This window comes from Bubalus kerabau, chromosome 7 (assembly GCF_029407905.1).
Source record: "Bubalus kerabau isolate K-KA32 ecotype Philippines breed swamp buffalo chromosome 7, PCC_UOA_SB_1v2, whole genome shotgun sequence".
NCBI classification, from domain to species: Eukaryota; Metazoa; Chordata; class Mammalia; order Artiodactyla; family Bovidae; genus Bubalus; species Bubalus kerabau.
The window spans coordinates 73,817,060-73,835,868 of NC_073630.1; positions in this window are offsets into that span (position 1 = coordinate 73,817,060).

Sequence of the window (18,809 nt, forward strand, 5' to 3'; positions counted from 1 at the left end):
AGGCCAGCGAAAAGGCTCCCCTGGCGGTGGCACTGGAGGGAGAAGCGTTTAGTCACTGTTTCATTAGGCACTATTTGAACCTTGCAACATGTGGTAATTTCTGGGGCAAGCTGAAAAGGGGGGATTATGTAGGAGGGACACAAGGAAATTAGCCAACGGTTAATTTAACTCGTTTTCTGCTAGACTTTTCGATACATTCCTAATTGACTGAGGGGCAGGTGAAGCTCCCGCCCCATGCAGGCTCATTCACGGTGGGAATAAATGGTTCTTTTTCAACTCACACTGCTCACAATATATCATCAGGGAAAAGACATGCAATGAATATGTTGATTTTTTTTATTAATGGAATTACACCCTGCCACGCAGGTGTGAGGGTAAAAACTTTCTATACGGCAATGAAATAAGATTAACAATGAAATTAGAATTTTATTAGCTTTATATGTCACATAGACCTGGATTTGAACTGTCAAAACAAGCAACAAGAAAAGATATTGGGAAGGCAGTGCTGCCAATCACCCAGGAGAAATGGAACAGCGTCTATCCAAATCAAACTCAGTGGCAGTGCCTTCTGTAACTCCTTTGGGCCTTATGCCAGAAGCCAGAGAACACAGGGCCTCCCTTGGGTAACAGCCTGGGTTTTCGACCCACAGGTAGGAGCTGAAAACACCGCTTGAGCTCGGAGGCCAGGCCTAGAGCAGGCCCCAGTCCAGGGAACAGGGCTTGGATAGCCCGAGGCCCTGAGAGGTCAGCTGAAGGCGCCGGGCCCCCGCGGTCTCCCTGCCTCAAGCTTCACATCCTCTAGATCGGCGGCCCGGGTTGGCCGTGGTCCGAGCAAGTGGAAAGAAGAGTGGGAACTCGGGATTGGAGGCGGGGTGGGGCGCCCCTTGGACACCGCCCTGAGTTTTGTTCCCCGGGGGCCCCTGGGAGCTTGGGCAGAACTACCTGGGTCTGGCAGGCGCAGAGGTGCCCTATGCAAATGGTTCACTATTAGGCGAGAAAGAAATACTTCAAATGGCCCTTTGTAACCTTCTATAGAAAATCGAGGTACTCTGCATGACAAAGCACAATTAAGCTTTCTATTCAGGAGTTCTGCAGCTGGTAGCCCATTGGGAAAGTGGGAGGAAACGCGAATATATTAATAGTGTGGCAAAAGTTTTTTGTGTGCGTGTCTTTTTCTGGGTCGGGGATGGGGAGGGGCGGTGGGTGGACCCGGAGGGGAAGAAGGCTCCGCCTTGGATCCTTGCCACCTGACAGCCTTGCCTCTGCCCACGTGGAGAGCCCTGCTTGTCTGGCAGCGGGCATTCTGAATGGTCTCAGCGAAGCCAGCGTGCAGAACAGGGCTGGGCGGACCCTGCGGGCACCAGTGCCTGGGCGGGGCGGAACGCCTGCCCCAGCCTAGCTTCTTCGTCCTGGGAAAGCTAGGCTAACCCGCGCCGGGATGGTCTTGGTACCCGGCGCAGGAAGGAGGCTGCGCTTGACCGATGCTTCGCCCAGATGCCATGGCAGGTGGTGCACCCTGGAGCGCAGCAGGGGGATGCTGCGCTGGGAAAGAGGCTTGGGAAGAGCAGAGTCGGATTTTCTGTTGAGCTCTAATTTTCTCCCATTCTTGAGGTTTCTTTTTTTTTTTTTAAATTAACTTATTTTTAATTGGAGCATAACTGCTTTACAATATTGTGTTGGTTTCTGCCATATGGGTATATGTATATCCTCTCCCTTTTGAACCTCCCTCCCACCTCCCACCTCCCACCTCCCACCCCATTCCTCTAGATTATCACAGAGCACTGGATTTGACTTCCCTGCATCATACAGTAAATTTCCACTGGCTGTCTAACATTGTTGACATTCACTTTCCTAATTGTTCACTTTTGCAAATCTCAGGGAGAAGTTTTTGCTTCTTAGTAAAGAAGGGCTCTTAGCCAACTGTGCTGTTTAGTCTCCTTTTGTTGGTCTACATCCATCTCCACTCTCGTCTGCCCTGTGGGGGCCGCAGACACTGGTCCCTATGGGTTGTATTACATGGTCTATTAACTATTTCACCTGTAGCCTCTGGGCTTCCCTTGTGGCTCAGTTGGTAAAGAATCTGCCTGCACTGTGGAAGACCTGGGTTCGATCCCTGGGTTGGAAAGGTCCCCTGGAGAAGGAAAGAGCTATCCAATCCAGTATTCTGGCCTGGAGAATTCCATGGACTCTACAGTCCTTGGGGTTGCAAAGAGTCAGACACAACTGAGCAACTTTCACTTTTCTGTAGCCTCTTGACTCTGGCTTTCATTGGGTTTGGTGAATGAGTGGCACAGCAAATAACAGAATAAGCTGATGAGAGAGAAGCGGAAGTATATTGATGGTTTCTGGGGATACCATATTGTCCCAGTTCTGGCAAATTCTGCTACTTCCCAGAAATTCCCTTTCTCTCTGAGAATTTCTTTTCCAAGGCCCCAACTTTAAATCAGGTTCTTCCTGCACCTTCATGGAAAAGGGTGGAAATGTCTTCTGGCTTCTGCTAGTACCTAGGAACAATACTTTGGCCACCTGATTTGAAGAGCTGACTCATTGGAAAAGACCCTGATGCTGGGAGAGATTGAGGGCAGGAGGAGAAGGGGATGACAGAGGATGAGATGGTTGGATGGCATCAGCAATTCAATGGACATGAGTTTGAGCAAGCTCTGGGAGATGGTGAAGGACAGGGAAGCCTGGCATGCTGCAGTCTGTGGGGTTGCAAAGAGACGACACTGAGCGACTAAACAACAACAACAGGAGCTTCAAAATTCTCGTTAGTTTCCCTCAGTCCTGCACACATCTCTGCAAGAAGTCATTTTGTTGAAATCGTTCTTTAAAAATCCCAGCTCAAAGTGACTGCCTAGTGGCTGATCAGCCATGTTATTCCTGAGTCAGTCTCTTCTATAATAGATCACCCTATTCCATTTTCAGACAGCTTTGACTATTAGGAAAACTTACTTGTTGTATCAGAATCTTCCTTTATAATTTGTATCCATGGGTCCCTATCTAGTTCTTTCCTCGTGGGACTTTTAGGTGCCTGCCTTCTTCCCTTTTCCCAACTGTTAATGACAGCAACTGCATTTTTCATCTCTACATCCTTAGCATTCATCACAATGCCTAGCGGTTAGTAGATACCCAATAAATAGCAGCTGAGTCAATGCATCATTCAACTTCCAAGTCGCCACCAGTTGCCTCAGACATGGAGGTTAAAACAGCTGTATTTGATTGTAGCTATATATACATATATGATATATGTAGCTATATATACATATATGATCAATGCAAAGAAATAGAGGAAAACAACAGAATGGGAAAGACTAGAGATCTCTTCAAGAAAATTAGAGATACCAAGGGAACATTTCATGCAAAGATGAGCTCGATAAAGGACAGAAATGGTATGGACCTAACAGAAGCAAAAGATATTAAGAAGAGGTGGCAAGAATACACAGAAGAACTGTACAAAAAAGATCTTCACAACCAAGATAATCACGATGGTATAATTACTCACCTAGAGCCACACATCCTGGAATATGAAGTCAAGTGGGCCTTAGAAAGCATCACCATGAACAAAGCTAGTGGAGGTGATGGAATTCCAGTTGAGCTATTTCAAATCCTGAAAGATGATGCTGTGAAAGTGCTGCACTCAATATGCCAGCAAATTTGGAAAACTCAGCAGTGGCCACAGGACTGGAAAAGTCAGTTTTCATTCCAATCCCAAAGAAAGGCAATGCCAAAGAATGCTCAAACTACTGCACAATTGCACTCATCTCACACGCTAGTAAAGTAATGCTCAAAATTCTCCAAGCCAGGCTTCAGCAATACATGAACCGTGAACTTCCAGATGTTCAAGCTGGTTTTAGGAAAGGCAGAGGAACCAGAGATCAAATTGCCAATGTCCTCTGGGTCATCAAAAAAGCAAGAGAGTTCCCGAAAAACATCTATTTCTGCTTTATTGACTATGCCAAAGCCTTTGACTGTGTGGATCACAATAAACTGTGGAAAATTCTGAAAGAGATGGGAATACCAGACCACCTGACCTGTCTCTTGAGAAACCTCTATGCAGGTCAGGAAGCAACAGTTAGAACTGGACATGGAACAACAGACTGCTTCCAAATAGGAAAAGGAGTATGTCAAGGCTGTATATTGTCACCCTGCTTATTTAACTTCTATGCAGAGTACATCATGAGAAATGGTGGGCTGGTAGAAGCACAAGCTGGAATCAAGATTGCCGGGAGAAATATCAATAACCTCACATATGCAGATGACACCACCCTTAAGGCAGAAAGTGAAGAGGAACTAAAAAGCCTCTTGATGAAAGTGAAACAGGAGAGTGAAAAAGTTGGCTTAAAGCTCAACATTCAGAAAACGAAGATCATGGCATCTGGTCCCATCACTTCATGGCAAATAGATGGGGAAACAGTGGAAACAGTGGTTGACTTTATTTTTGGGGCTCCAAAATCACTGCAGATGGTGACTGCAGCCATGAAATTAAAAGACGCTTACTCCTTGGAAGAAAAGTTATGACCAACCTAGATAGCATATTCAAAAGCAGAGACATTACTTTGCCAACCAAGATCTGTCTAGTCAAGGCTATGGTTTTTCCTGTGGTCATGTATGGATGTGAGAGTTGGACTGTGAAGAAAGCTGAGTGCCGAAGAATTGATGCTTTTGAACTGTGGTGTTGGAGAAGACTCTTGGACTGCAAGGAGATCCAACCAGTCCATTCTAAAGGAGATGAGCCTTGGGATTTCTTTGGAAGGAATGATGCTAAAGCTGAAACTCCAGTACTTTGGCCACCTCATGTGAAGTGTTGACTCATTGGAAAAGACTCTGATGCTGGGAGCGATTGGGGGCAGGAGGAGAAGGGGACGACAGAGGATGAGATGACTGCATGGCATCACTGACTCGATGGAGGTGAGTTTGAGGGAACTCCTGGAGTTGGTGATGGACAGGGAGGCCTGGTGTGCTGCGATTCATGGGGTCGCAAAGAGTCGGACACGACTGAGCGACTGAACTGAACTGACTGATACATATATGATATATAAACAGACTAACTATCCTATAGATAGAATAAATATAGGTAGGATTTAGAGAAGCTTCTGGAATCTGTCTGCAAGCTCACCCATTTACTAGCAGTGTGACTTTGAGCAGTTCACTTAACCTGTCTAACTTCTATTATTTGTAAAATGGGGATAATTAATAGTACCTTGCTCATACGGTGATGAGGATTAAATAAGGAAAAACACAGGAAGCTATATAGATATTTAGTAAAATTAGATAACATCTAACTGAAAAAGTTATTTAACTTATATACAGAGTACATCATGAGAAATGCTGGGCTGGATGAAGCACAAGCTGGAATCAAGATTGCCAAGAGAAATACCAATAACCTCAGATAGGCAGATGACACCACCCTTATGGCAGAAAGCAAAAAAGAACTAAAGAGCCTCCTGATGAAAGTGAAAGAGGAGAGTGAAAATGTTGCCTTAAAACTCAGCAGTCAGAAAACTAAGTTCATGGCATCTGGTCCCATCACTTCATGGCAAATAGATGGGGAACAATGGAAAGAGTGACAGACTGTTTTGTTGGGCTCCAAAATCACTGCAGATGGTGACTGCAGCCATGAAATTAAAAGATGCTTGCTCTCTGAAACAAAAGCTATGACCAACCTAGACAGCATATTAAAAAGCAGAGACATTACTTTGCCAGAAAAGGTCTATCTAGTCAAAGCTACAGTTTTTCCAGTAGTCATGTATGGATGTGAGAGTTGGACTATAAAGAAAGCTGAGCACTGAGAAATGGATGCTTTTGAACTGTGGTGTTGGAGAAGACTCTTGAGAGTCCCTTGGACAGCAAGGAGATCCAATCAGTCCATCCTAAAGGAAATCAGTCCTGAATATTCATTGGAAGGACTGATTCTGAATCTGAAACTCCAATACTTTGGCCACCTGATTCGAAGAACTGACTCATTTGAAAAGACCCTGATGCTGGGAAAAATTGACGGCAGGAGGAGAAGGGGCTGACAGAGGATGAGATGGTTGGATGGCATCACCGACTTAATGGACATGAGTTTGAGTAAGCCCGGGAGTTGGCGATGGACAGGGAAGCCTGGCATGCTGCAGTTCATGGGGCTGCAAAGAGTCAGACATGACTAATCGACTGAACTGAACTGAACTGAAAAAGTAGCTTTTAAAAAAAGACCTGAAAGGAATGTGAGGAACTGACCATGTGGCTTGTGTGGACAAGATAATTCCAAACATAAAGAATTCCAAGCAAATATCTAGGTGGGGAGACACCTGAAATAGTTGGGAAACAATAAAGAGACAGAATGACTAGAGTTTGTGAGTGAGTGAGTATGTGTGTGTGTGTGTAGGAGTGAAATGATGATGAAGCAGGACTTGTAGATCAGAATAAGGGCTTGAGCTTTTATTTTTAGTTAACTGGGAAGGTTTTGGAGGATTTTGAACAGAGGAGTGATAAGCTCTAAGTGAAAAGAAAGTGTTAGTCGCTCAGTCGTGTCAACTCTTTGTGACCCCATGGACTGTAGCCAGCCAGGCTCCTCTCTCCATAGAATTCTCCAGACAAGAATACTGGCATGGGTTGCCATTCCCTTTTCCAGGGGATCTTCCCAATCCAGGGATCAAACCCTTGTCCCTTGCATTGGCAGGCAGATTCTTATCCATTGCACCACAAGGGAAGTCCCTTTGCCCATTTTCTAATTGGGTTATTTGATTTTTTTGTTTGTTTAGTGGTAGGAGTTCTTTATATATTAGGTATATGCTTTGTAAATATTTTATCTCATTCTGTAGGTTGCCTTTCATTCTGTTGATTCTGTCCTTTGATGCACAAAAGCTTTAAATTTTTATTTGTCCTATCTGTTTTTTTTCTTTTATTGCTTGTTCTTTTGGTGTCATATCCAAGGAATCATTGCCAAATTTAATGTCATAAAGATTTTCCCCCATGGTTTCCTCTAGGACTTTTATATATTTAGGTATTACATTTTGGTCTTTAATCCATAAAGAGTTAATCTTTGTTTAAGGTAAGAGTCCAGCTTTGTTCTTTTATCCAGTTTGGAAAGCAATTGAAGAGACTATCCTTTCCTTCATTGAATACTCTTGGCACCTTTGTTGAAAATCATTTGAAATTTGTTTCTGGGTCATCTATTCTTTTCCACTGGTCTACATGTCTGTCTGGATGCCACTACTACTCTTTTGATTACCATAGCTTCATAGTTAAGCTTTGTGATCAGGAAGTGTGAGACTTCCAGCTTTATTTTTCTTTTTCAAGATTATTTTGACTATTTGGGGTCTTTTGAGATTTTATACGAATTTTAAGATAAATTTTCTATTTCTGAAAAAAAATGTCATTGGGGTTTTGATAGGGGTCACATTGAATCTGTAGATTATTTAGGTGAAGGCCAAAGAATTGCTGTTTTTGAACTGTGGTGTTGGAGAAGATTCTTGAAAGTCCCTTGGAATCAAACCAGTCCATCCTAAAGGAAATCAGTCCTGAATATTCATTGGAAGGACTGATTCTGAAGCTGGAACTCCAATACTTTGGCCACCTGATTCGAAGAACTGACTCATTGGAAAAGACCCTGATGCTGGAAAAGATTGAAGGCAGGAGGAGAAGGGGACAACAGAGGATGAGATGGTTGAATGGCATCACTGACTCAATGGACATGAGTTTGAGCAAGCTCCTGGAGTTGGTGATGGACAGGGAAGCCTGGCATGCTGCAGTCCATGGGGCTGCAGAGTCAGACATGACTGAGCAACTGAACTGAGACACCTTAACAATACAAAGTCTTCCAATTCAGGAACATGGGATGTTGCTCCATTTATCTGTATTGCTTATTTCTTTCAGCAACGTTTTGTAGTTTTCAGTGTACAGGCTTTTGGCCATGTTAAACAACTAAATAGCCAACAAGTACAAAATTTGAATGGTGGCACTAATAGACCACAAATAGGACTATTTGAGAGGTCCTATAAGAGGTGAAACAAACAAGGCAGAGCATTGCCTTGTTTTGCCTCAGATGGGACCATGTGCCTCAGGTGACTCAAAGTTTTTCCTCCTCTGCATATGTCCACAAATGACTGAGAAAGTGTGATGAATGTGTGATGCATATTGATTTGGGTTACAAATAAATTTTACTAAGTGGATGAATTCACAAATATGGAATCTGCAAGTAATGAGGATCAACTATATTTAGAAAGAAAATGTATGCAACAATAGCACAGAAGCTGGGATGGAAAAATGGAAGAATGCTGTTGTATGGATCTCATGCAATAAGCAAAGTTCTTATACCATATGTAGATTATTATTACTACTACTACTATTATTATTAATAGTACTTGGAAACTATGATATTAAGGCTGGATACTGTACACATCAAAACAACAATAAAACCAAAACAAACAAAAAAGATATAATTAATAAGCTATTAAAGACTATAAAATGAAATAATAAAAAGTAATGTCAGTGTGACATCAAGAAATAGAAATAAGAAAGCTCATTAGTGAAAGCATAATGATTGAGGAAAGAAATAGAGGAAATTTGAAGTGCTGATTTATATTCTGAGCATAATATGAGAAGGGCAAACTGGAACTTCATCTGAGAAGGACAGCCAGGACATGCAATCTTCCTGCTTGATTTCCTCTTCCCAAGGATGGCAATGAGTCTGTCCTCTCCTTCTGTAATCTTAATGACCAAGAGCTTATATTGTTGAGGGATAATTGCCCTGGGATACGTTAGTTTCTAGTCTAGGAATTTTATATTTTTAGATCTTACATTTTGCTCTTTAATCCATTTAGAGTTAATCTTTGTTTAACACATGATTGAAACTGAAAGTGAAGGCACTCAGTCGTGTCTGACTCTTTGCGACCCCATGGGCTGTAGCCTAAAAGGCTCCTCCGTCCATGGGATTTTCCAGGCCAGAGTACTGGAGTGGGTTGCCATTTCCTTCTCTGGTAATAATTAACTGGTGTTGAGAATTCCCTGGGAGTTCAATGGTTAGGACTCTGCACTTTCACTGCCGAGGGCTTCAGGTTCAATCCCTGGTCAGGTAGATAAGACCTCGAAAGTCTCATATGCCCCCTGACCACCCCTCAAAAGCTGATGTTATCATGCTGGAATGACTTTTGCTGTTTTAAATAAACTATGCAGGGCTACTTAGTAATACCAACATATTTCTACAGTGTAAACAGAAAGCAAACTTCAAAAAACTGCTCCTGGATTTATGCCCAGAGCCAATGTGTACAGTTTTTCTAAATAGATGAGGATTATATTAGTAAATGTGAAAATGCAGATAAAACAGTTCAAAAACATATCTTTAAATAAATCACTTTTTAAATGCCTGGAAATATTGAGATAATGTTTACTGAGATGGAGTTTCAGAAATGTGAACTATTATGTGTAAAATTGCTTTCTATAACAGTGAAGAACTCTAAAAACAATAAGAATAATCACAAAATAATTTTGGCTCTTATGACCTGTTTGGATTAATTAGTCTAGAAAACACCAGAATAAAAATTGTTCTTTTTTTAAACTGAAGTATAGTCGATTTATAATGTTGTGTTAATTCTGCTGTACAGCAAACTGATTCAGTTACACATACATATGCATTATTTTTTATACTCTTTTCCATTATGATTTATCACAGAATATTGAATATAGTTCCCTGTGCTGTAAGACCTTGTTTATCCATTCCAAATATAATGGTTTTCATCTGCTAATCCCGGTTCATCCCTCTCCCTCCCCACTCCCTTGACAACCACAAGTCTGTTCTCTATGTCTATGAGTCTGTTTCTATTTTGTTCTTTTTATGGCTGAGTAGTGTTCCATTGTATATATGTAACACATTTGCTTTATCCATTCATCTGTCTGTGGACATTAAGATTGTTTTCATGTCTTGGCTATTGTGAACAGCGCTGCTAGGAACATAGGGGTGCCTGTCTCTTTTTGAATTATAGTTTTGTCCAGATATATGCCCAGGAATGGGATTGCTGGATCATATGGCCACTCTATTTTAAGTTTTTTGTAGAACCTCCATATTGTTTCGCACTGTGGCTGCACCAATTTACACTCCCACAAATAACGTAGGAGGATTCCTTTTCTCCACACCCTCTCCAGCATTTGCTAATCACTTTTTAATGATGGCCATTATGACCAGTGTGAGGTGGTACCTCATTATAGTTTTAACTTTCATTTCTCTAATAATTAGTGACGTTGAGCACCTTGTCATGTGCCTGTTGGCCATCCATATGTCTTCTTTGGAGACATAGCTATTTAGGTCTTCTGCCCATTTTTCACTTGGGCTTTTTTAAATTGTTGAGTTGTATGGACTGTTTGTATATTTTGGAAACTGAGCCCTTGTCAGTCGCATCATTTGCAAACAGGAAAATTGTTCTTTTTTTAATTAATTTGTTTAATTGGAGGCTAATTACTTTACAATATTGTGGTGGTTTCTGCCATACATTGACATGAATCAGTCATGGGTGTACATGTGTCCCCCCTTTCCGAACCCCCCTTCTCACCTCCCTCCCAGTTCCATCCCTCTGGGTTGTCCCAGTGCACTGGCTTTGAGTGCCCTGTTTTATGCACTGAATTTGGACTGGTCATCTATTTCACATATGGTAATATAAATGTTTCAACGCTATTCTCTCAAATCATCCCACCCTCGCCTTCTCTCACAGAGTCCAAAAGTCTGTTCTTTATATCTGTGTCTCTTTTGCTGTCTTGCATATAGGGTTGTCTTTACCATCTTTCTAAATTCCATATATATGCGTTAAGAAAAATTGTTCTTTAATTATGTTTCAAGTAGCATAAGAACTAGTTCACATTCAGAATGTGTCAGGATTATTTTTATAATTATTTTGAATTTAAGCTTCCTTCTTTAGTGCATATAGAGACATTCAAGACATGGATGAGCTTCCCTTGTGGCTCAGCCTGTAAAGAATCTGCCTGCAATGTGGGAGACCTGGGTTTGATCCCTGGGTTGGGAAGACCCCCCTGGAAAAGGGAAAGGCTACAGAAAATTCTTCAAGAGATGGGAATACCAGACCACCTGATCTGCCTCTTGAGAAATTTGTATGCAGGTCAGGAAGCAACAGTTAGAACTGGACATGGAACAATAGACTGGTTCCAAATAGGAAAAGGAGTTCGTCAAGGCTGTATATTGTCACCCTGTTTATTTAACTTATATGCAGAGTACATCATAAGAAACGCTGGACTGGAAGAAACACAAGCTGGAATCAAGATTGCCGGGAGAAATATTAAGAACCTCAGATATGCAGATGACACCACCCTTATGGCAGAAAGTGAAGAGGAACTCAAAAGCCTCTTGATGAAAGTGAAAGTGGAGAGTGAAAAAGTTGGCTTAAAGCTCAACATTCAGAAAACTAACATCATGGCATCCAGTCCCAGCACTTCATGGCAAATAGATGGGGAAACAGTGGAAACAGTGTCAGACTTTATTTCTGTGGGCTCCAAAATCACTGCAGATGGTGACTGCGGCCATGAAATTAAAAGACACTTACTCCTTGGAAGGAAAGTTATGACCAACCTAGATAGCATATTAAAAAGCAGAGACATTACGTTGCCAACAAAGGTCCGTCTAGTCAAGGCTATGGTTTTTCCTGTGGTCATGTATGGATGTGAGAGTTGGACTGTGAAGAAGGCTGAGTGCCGAAGAATTGATGCTTTTGAACTGTGGTGTTGGAGAAGACTCTTGAGAGTCCCTTGGACTGCAAGGAGATCCAACCAGTCCATTCTGAAGATCAGCCCTGGGATTTCTTTGGAAGGAATGATGCTAAAGCTGAAACTCCAGTACTTTGGCCCCCTCATGCAAAGAGTTGACTCATTGGAAAAGACTCTGATGCTGGGAGTGATTGGGGGTAGGAGGAGAAGGGGACAACAGAGGATGAGATGGCTGGATGGCATCACTGACTCAATGGACATGAGTCTGAGTGAACTCCGGGAATTGGTGATGGACAGGGAAGCCTGGCGTGCTGCAATTCATGGGGTTGCAAAGAGTCAGACATGACTGAGCGACTGATCTGATCTGACCCCTTCCAGTATTCTGGCCTGGAGAATTCCATGGACTGTATAGTCCATGGGGTCACAAAGAGTCGGACACGACTTTCACTTCACTTCACTTCACTTCAAGACATGGATGCATACAAAATGTTTGTTTTTTTAAAAAACCACTTTCCTCTAGGTTGAGAGCTTTATCAGATCAGATCAGTCTCTCAGTCGTGTCCAACTCTTTGCGACCCCATGAATCACAGCACGCCAGGCCTCCCTGTCCATCACCAACTCCCGGAGTTCACTCAGACTCACGTCCATCGAGTCAGTGATGCCATCCAGCCATCTCATCCTCTGTCATCCCCTTCTCCTCCTGCCCCCAATCCCTCCCAGCATCAGAGTCTTTTCCAATGAGTCAATTCTTCACATGAGGTGGCCAAAGTACTGGAGTTTCAGCTTTAGCATCATTCCTTCCAAAGAAATCCCAGGGCTGATCTCCTTCAGAATGGACTGGTTTGATCTCCTTGCAGTCTCCAAGGGACTCTCAAGAGTCTTCTCCAACACCACAGTTCAAAAGCATCAGTTCTTCGGCACTCAGCCTTCTTCACAGTCCAACTCTCACATCCATACATGACAACAGGAAAAACGTAGCCTTGACTAGCCGGAGAGCTTTATAGCACTAAACAATTTGTTTTTAATTGTTTTGATTTAGACTTTCCTGGTGGCTCAGAGGTTAAAGCGTCTGCCTTCAATGCGGGAGACTCAGGTTGATCCCTGGGTTGGGAAGATCTCCTGGAGAAGGAAATGGTAACCCACTCCAGTATTCTTGTCTGGAGAATCCCATGGACGGAGAAGCCTGGTAGGCTACCAGTCCATGGGGTTGCAAAGAGTCAGACAGGACTGAGCGACTTCACTTCCACTTTCACTTTATGATGCTGAAGTTGCTAAATCTCTTTCTCAATAGCCCAAAGCACAGTAGATCAGGTCTGATCTTAGAGGTAACCATGTCTTAGCCAAAACTCCATTCTCAACTTCTATTCCTAATAAAAAAATTTTATATGCTAGAAACAGAAAGAAATTGTTTTAAATTAATAAAGGATATTTGTTAGAAACTAATGGCAAGAATCTTACTAATTTGTGAAACAGTCATACTATCCTCATTAAAGTAGAGAACAAGAAGAGCTGCCCATTCTAATCATTTTACTTTACTTAATGATTTTTTTTGGTAGGTTCTAGCAAGCCATAAGGAAAGAAAGTGAATCAACAGCTATCAATATTAAAAGGGAAGAGATTAAACTGTATATTATAATTTATATTAGAATATAAAATAGCATAATACAGTATGATTAATTATATTATTGATTTATATTCTATTAATGTATGATACTTATTATAATAATGGTGTTATACTTATTATAAAAATGTATGTATGTATACACACACACATAACACACAAAGATCTGTTACTCAGAAACACAGGGGAAGTTTCCAAACTTCTGAACTTATGGAGTCCAGCAGCCCAATAACATTTCTCAAAAAACCTATTCAGTGCACAGAGTATGTCCTTTCAGTCTATTGAGAAATTCACAAACCTGCAAGAAACTGTGGAAATGAAACAGAAATCACAGGAAGTATAATACATAGTCACAATGCATAATGTGTTAAGAGATTATATGTTTTATTTTGATTGTTCATTGGAAAATGTACTCTCAGTAATATATGAATTTTCGTTTTAATCTGTCAACTTCTGAGGAAGGAAATGTACGAGGATATTATTTTTAAAGTGTATTTTCTAATCCCTAGAACTTTTTGATCAGAGGACTTAAAAACAGAACATTTTTACAGAAATGAAATTCAGAATATCATATTAAAAAGAAAAAAGTGATTTATGTGGCTCTAAGTGGATTTTGAGCTTATAGGCTATCTTGTTCTCCAATAGACCTTGAATTTAAAATGAAGAAATGGGATAATATCTTTTTTCTCTTTACTGCTTTTGAATCAATCACTGAAATTGTATCTTTCTCAGACTCTTCATAAAGCTAGACACTTTTATAAGCAATATTGGAAAATAAGCATCACTTTCAATTTTATCCAGAACTTCAAAACTCTTCTCCTTCTTTGATTTGGTGCATGAAGAGAGCACTGAACTAGAAGATAAGGGCCTACCTGGGTTTTAGCTCTTTCTTATATGAGCTGTGTGTCCTTGAGCAATTTAACCTCTCTGATCTGTAGTTTTATTTATCTGTAAAGTTGAGAGTGGTGGGGATTAAATGAGATAACATATGTACATTGCTTTTCAAGCTATACTGTGCTTAGTCACTTAGTCCTGTCTGACTCTTTGCGACCCCGTGGATTGTAGCCCACCAGGATCCTCTGCCCATGGGGATTCTCCAGGCAAGAATCCTGGAGTGGGTAGCCTATCCCTTCTCCAGGGGAATTTCCCAACCCATGAATTGAACTGATCTCCTGCATTGCCGGCAGATTCTTTACCAGATGAGCTACCCGGGAAGCTATAAAACAATTATATATAAATATAAATATATATATATAACAATTATTGCAAGCTATAAAACACTACAAATATTGAATTGCAAGGCAACAAATTGCAACAGCTGTGAGAAGAATGAAAATACAAGACAAAATTTTTGCAATATCTGTTTTTTTTTCAATCTGTTTTATTTTACATTATCTGTTTATGAATAAGATGGCCAGGATGGAGGAAAATGTTGAGGCTTTAGTCATCAGAAGTATGATTGAAGGAAGGGAAGCCTGGTGTGCTACAGTCCATGGGGTTGCAGAGTCAGACACAACTTAGCAACTGAACAACTTAACAACAAGGCTGTCAATCTGAAGAGCCAAACACTCAGGGTGGGGGGAGAAAGCATTAGTATTTACAGCTTGCCTCATGGGAGTCCTACTGTAGTATTTGTCTTTCAATAGCATCAGATTTTTTAAATATTTGCTTCATCCTGACATGAGTTATCATCTCCCTCACCCATTTCCCTCTCATCAAAACATTCCATTTATCTAAAAATCAGAAAGAGCAAAGGCTTGTGTCTTCAGGTGAGCTCTTAGCTGACTTTCCTGTGCTTATAGTACCCTTTCAATCCAGAAGGGGGTAGGTGTCATTTGGACCTAGTCTCAAAACAGAAGTTAACACACATATCATGGAGGGGAATATCTGAAGAAACCGGAAATGGAACGAACCTGTGAGGCACACAAGGCCTGGAAGGCGCTGGTTGGCAGGTCTGCCTGCCCAGAAGACAACGGCTCACCACAGAGGTAAGGGAAGCTGATGGCTAGTTAGAAAATTGCTCAGGGATGCACAAATTAAGATTGATGTTTGGAGCCCCAATTTCCATACTTTCTATTGTTTCTCTTTTCTCATAATAACCAGTCTATCTTTCTACCTTTTATTCAATCAAGCAAGACATAGAGAGTTTAATGAGTTTTTATTTTTTCCAGTCAGGAAGACCTGTCAATATTTCATAGGTAAGCAGAGACAGTAAAAGAACCATATTAAAATATTTTAGTCACTTCTGAAAATCCAAAGACAGTTTCAATTTTGCAAAGCTTTATTCTCTTTTTATGAATTCCTCTCTCTACTGATTTGTCTTTTGTGAACAATCAAAGATCAAGCAGCTCATTCAATGTGTGTGAGTCAGATTTATGGAGCCAGCAGGGTAGCCCACTGGCTTGTCTTCATAGCTGGCAAGCTGCAATTAAATTGTCAAAATTTTTCAGCTGGCTACCTATTTACAATATAAACAAGTGGTTACTGGTATCAGACTATTTATGAATACAGGACTTTTGCACATTTCTTTGGCTAACACAGCATCACTAAAAAGGAAAACCTACAAAATAGTTGAGGCTTTATCAGAGAGGTGAAGATTTAATTTGAGTAGTGATTTTTTGGCATAATAAAAGAGTAAAGCAAAGTTTTTGAGAGATTTGAGGTATTTCATTGTGTTAATCAACAGATATGTGTATGATTATTGTAACATCATCATCTCCATGGATGTGACTTATATAAAATAGGAAATACTATATTTACTTCATATAATTAGTAGTTTGTTGTTCTGTGTGCTCCTTTTTTAAAAGAAATTATATTTTTCAGCTTTATTAAAGTATAATTGACAGAATTTGTGTATTTAAAGTATACAACCTGATGGTTTTCTCCCTCTTTCATCTTTTTATACTCATCTTTTTTCTCTGAATGCAGTGGTATACATATGAACAACTGGGTGTATGAATTGTTACCTTATCTACATATTCTAAATCCAACAACTATAGTTCCTAGTCCTCACAGGCAAGTGTTTGGAAAGTCACTCTCTGCTGTGCTGGGGGAATTTCTCTCTCTTGTTTGGATCGTCCAAAAATCCAGGTTGGAGTGGTAGTCGTTTTCCTATCTAGCAATGGGGAGACACCAAGCCTTTAGTTGGACGTGTTGGGCTTCATCCCTGAAGTAAGGCATGGCAACCCACTTCAGTATTCTTGCCTGGAGAATCCCATGGACAAAGGAGCCTGGCGGGCTATAGTCCATAGGGTCACAAAGAGTCAAACATGACTGAAGCGACTTAGCACACACACACACACTGGGCTTTGTGGCTACAGCTGTTTTCTGCTCCATGACTCTGCTTCCCAGACCAGTTCTTCCTATCTATTGGACACCAGTGCTTTGGGCAGGCTCAGAGACATCGTTCTTGGGGGTATCTCCACTAACCGCTGCCTCAGCTGCAGTGACCCCCACTGCTGTCCCCAAGGCTGGAGTGGTCAGGGAACACCTTACTAAGATGTTGTCATTGGCATATGGCCTAAAGGAGGTCTGATGGAAAAGCATTCCAGGCAGGCAGGGGATAAAGCCAGTATAAGACCACAAGGCAGGAACTTGCCTGGAGGGTTTGAGGAGCAGCAAGGAGGCCAGGTGCACACAGTTAAGAAGTGCTGGGGTACAGGGAATTGTAAAGATGAGGAAAGAGCAGTGGAGGCTCTGGAGGCCACAGTGAGGACTTCAGTGTTTAGTCGGAGTAAGATGGGGAACCACTGAAGTGTTCTGAGGATTAATCCAGCAAACCAGTCAATCCTAAGGGAAATCAACCCCGAATATTCATTGGAAGGACTGATGCTGAAGCTGAGGCTCCAATACTTTGGCCACTTGATGTGAGGAGCCATCTCATTGGAAAAGACTCTGATGCTGGAAAAGATTGAAGGCAAGAGGAAAAGGGGATGACAGAGGATGAGATGGTTGGATGGGATCACCAACTCAGTGGACATAAGGTTGAGCAAGCTCCAGGAGGTAGTGAAGGACAGGGAAGCCTGGCGTGCTGCAGTCCATGGGGTCACAAGAGTCAAATATGACTTAGTGACTGAAAAACAACCAGCTGTATGGAGGGCAGCTTGTCCAACTTCCTAAAGCCCACTTCCATTTTTGCCTCCACACTCCTGTTTGGGGATTGGGCCATTTGTATTGTTCACAGAGGATTGTTTCAGTTGGATTCTGCTTCAGTTATATTCCTTGTAAAATGCCTCAAATTGGGCTCCCCTGATGGCTCAGTGGAAAATTCTGAAAGAGATGGAAATACCAGACCCCCTGACCCACCTCTTGAGAAACCTGTATGCAGGTCAGGAAGCAACAGTTAGAACTGGACATGGAACAACAGACTGCTTCCAAATAGGAAAAGGAGTACATCAAGGCTGTATATTGTCACCCTGCTTATTTAACTTCTATGCAGAGTACATCATGAGAAACGCTGGGCTGGAAGAAGCACAAGCTGGAATCAAGATTGCCGGGAGAAATATCAATAACCTCACATATGCAGATGACACCACCCTTAAGGCAGAAAGTGAAGAGGAACTAAAAAACCTCTTGATGAAAGTCAAAGAGGAGAGTGAAAAAGTTGGCTTAAAGCTCAACATTCAGAAAACGAAGATCATGGCATCCGGTCCCATCACTTCATGGGAAATAGATGGGGAAACAGTGGAAACAGTGTCAGACTTTATTTTTGGGGGCTCCAAAATCACTGCAGATGGTGACTGCAGCCATGAAATTAAAAGACGCTTACTCCTTGGAAGAAAAGTTATGACCAACCTAGATAGCATATTAAAAAGCAGAGATATTACTTTGCCAACAAAGGTCCGTCTAGTCAAGGCTATGGTTTTTCCAGTGGTCATGTATGGATGTGAGAGTTGGACTGTGAAGAAAGCTGAGCACCGAAGAATTGATGCTTTTGAACTGTGGTGTTGGAGAAGATTCTTGAGAGTCCCTTAGACTGCAAGGAGATCCAACCAGTCCATCCTAAAGGAGATCAGTCCTGGGTGTTCATTGGAAGGACTGATGTTGAAGCTGAAACTCCAATACTTTGGCCACCTCATGCGAAGAGTTCTCATTGGAAAAGACCCTGATGCTGGGAGGGATTGGGGGCAGGAGAAGGGGATGACAGAGGATGAGATGGCTGGATGGCATTACTGACTTGATGTACATGAGTTTGAGTAAACTCCAGGAGTTGGTGATGGACAGGGAGGCCTGGCATGCTGCGATTCACGGGGTCGCAAAGAGTCAGACACAACTAAGCAACTGAACCGAACTGACGGCTCAGTGGATAAAGAATCTGCCTGCCAATGCAGGAGATGCAGGAGGTGTTGTTTCAATCCCTGGGTTGGGAAGATCCCCTGGAGGAAAGCATGGCAACCCACTCTTGTCTGGAAAATTCCATGGACAGAGGAGCTTGGTGTGCTATAGTCCATGGGGTCGCAAAGAGTCAGACATGACTGTGATTAAACAACAATAACATGCC